Source organism: Spinacia oleracea, chromosome 4, assembly GCF_020520425.1.
Source record: "Spinacia oleracea cultivar Varoflay chromosome 4, BTI_SOV_V1, whole genome shotgun sequence".
In the NCBI taxonomy this organism is placed as follows: domain Eukaryota; kingdom Viridiplantae; phylum Streptophyta; class Magnoliopsida; order Caryophyllales; family Amaranthaceae; genus Spinacia; species Spinacia oleracea.
This window is the reverse complement of record NC_079490.1, coordinates 146,005,796-146,008,313: the sequence shown is the minus strand read 5'-3', so window position 1 is coordinate 146,008,313 and position 2,518 is coordinate 146,005,796.

Sequence of the window (2,518 nt, the reverse complement as noted above, 5' to 3'; positions counted from 1 at the left end):
CTTCTAGTGTTGATGCAGGAGAGATTAACCGGGTTGGATCAAAACCTTCATCTTGTAAAGCTAGGGTAGTCATCACAGTCTCGTTCTCCATAGGCCTCGATTCGCTAAACAATGTCCATAGAGCCTGGTTGTCCAATATTTCAGCTGTTTTAGTCTTGGTGAGGTGGGGTGCCTCATCCAAGGTGTGGCAGTCATGGAAATTTTCAAATCCGGGTTTTAGCAAGCCATCCCGAACGAAGGGTTCAAGAAAATCACAGCATGGGTGTTCTTCTCCTTCCCGAACAAACATCCCGTTAAGGGTCCTTTGATATGGGGGAAGGAGGGTGGTTTGTTTGGCTTTGTTAAGGCGTAGCCTAGATAGGCGGTCAGCAATATCTTCCTCCGTTGGTTCATAACCTAAGCCAAAGGGAGTAGATTTGTCGGGAAAAGGATGGAATGTGCATTCCTTCTTCCTTATGCCCAATGGGGTTCCTGGGAAATAACCTTGAGCCAGCAGCATTCTAGGGATGACTCGGGATGCATGCGGGTCTAGGAATGCTGGATCATAATCTTCGATGAACTGGATCGCTTCTTCCATTTGAAACCCATAAGGTCATCTGCAGTTTCGGCCGTTCCAACCATAGTACAACTGACGTCGAAAGGAGGGGCGCGGATTTCTAGTATTACCCCGTTATGGTTAAGTTTAACCATTTGGTGCAAGGTTGAAGCCACACCTCCTAAGTCATGGAGCCAAGGTCGCCCCAAGAGGAGGTTGAAAGTGGGCTTGATGTCGATTATTTAAAACTCCGTGGTGCGTGCCACAGGCCCAGTTTGTATGGTAAGGTTGATTTTTCCCAACACAGGCCTTCGGGAGTTATCATAAGCTCGTACCCCTTGTGAGGAGGTTTGGAAGTCATCGCTTCCTAGCCCCAAGCAATGGGCGGTTCGCAATGGGCAGACATTAACCGCCGAACCATTATCTACGAGCGCTAGGGGGATGTTTTGTCCTTTGCATCCAACCACTAAGTAAAGGGCTTTATTGTGAGCACCCCCCTCTTTGGGTAAGTCTTTATCAGTGAAAACTATGGCCTTTTCTCCGGCATCTCTCGTGACATGGCTAACCAATGAGTCAGGTGTGATATCTGTGGGTACTGAGATGAGGTCAAGTGAGCGAATAAGCTTTTCGCGATGTTCCTTTGAAGTACACATAAGATCCCAGATGGTAATCTCAGCCTTGGTTCTTTTCAGTTGTTTCAGGAGAGGATTTTCAATGACTTCCGCGACGGTGGCGTGCCGCCCGTTCTCAGGAGTTTGCCTAACCGGGATGTCGTCCATAGGAGGTGGGTGAATATCCGGTTGGTATATCCTTCCGGATCGGGTGAGGTTGTCGACCTCGGGCTCCTGAGGGCTGGTGTCAATGAGAGCATACCCGGGCCAAGTTTCAGTGAAGAGGTCCTGGCCTGAGACTTGAGATAGGTAAATATCTTCAGCATCATCGTTCCACACACCGCACACTTCCCCCTCGATTCGATCCATAGGTACCACAGCGAGTGGTGCACCTTGAGGTGTAATATACACCGTGGGGTCGAAATTCTCTGGTTGGTCGAGAGAGATGTGACAAGAGCCGAGTGGGCTCTTGTTGTTGTTGGGTTTGCCAACGTTAGGGAGAGGTTTTACTTCATCCTCTATCATTTCCTGGATCGTATGTTTTAGATGCCAGCAGTTTTCAGTGTCATGCCCATTTCCTTGATGGAATTTGCAGTAAGTACCTTCGACCCAATATTTGTTTTTGACAGGAGGGTCACGGGTGGGGCCTATAGGTCTCAACTTTCCTTTATTGGTTAGTCTTTCAAAGGCTTGTACCAAAGTTGACCCGAGTGGGGCAAACTTTCGGTCTCGGACCCATCTTACAGGGTATCTTCGGGCGGGAGCCTCTTCTACAGCATGGACTTCTTGGGCTTGGGGTGTGTTACCCCGATTATAGGTGTTGGTCTTATATGCAGGTTTGCTCTGTATGGTTTTGGCGAGGTCGTCCTCGATTTTTATTCCCACATCATAAACCCTTTTGATAGTGTCGAGTCCCAGGTACCTAAGGTGTTGTCTGTAAGCCGGGTCCAAGTTGTCAATGAATTTTTGGACCAATTCTGTTTCGGGAGGCCTATTGATTAGTTGGGCCGCCTGGTCCCTCCATCTAGCAAAGTAGGTTTTGAAACCCTCATTTTTCTTTTGGAAGAGAACTTCCAGCTCGCGCATGGTGACTTGGAAATCCATGTTCGACGAGTATTGCTTGATGAAGACATTGACAAAGTCTTCCCAGGTGGGGAAGAGCTTAGGGTCCTGGTGATAGTACCATTTGAGCGGCACAGGTTCCAAGGACAAAGGAAAGGCAGGTAGGTACATGGACTTGTCCACGCCTTTCAAGTTCATGGTATTCACAAAGCTCAGTAGATGATCACGAGGGTTGTCCGTGGCCTTGAACTTTGGTAAGTCAGATGAACTGAACTTTTCTGGTAAATTGCCAGAAAAAGGTTCAGGCTCG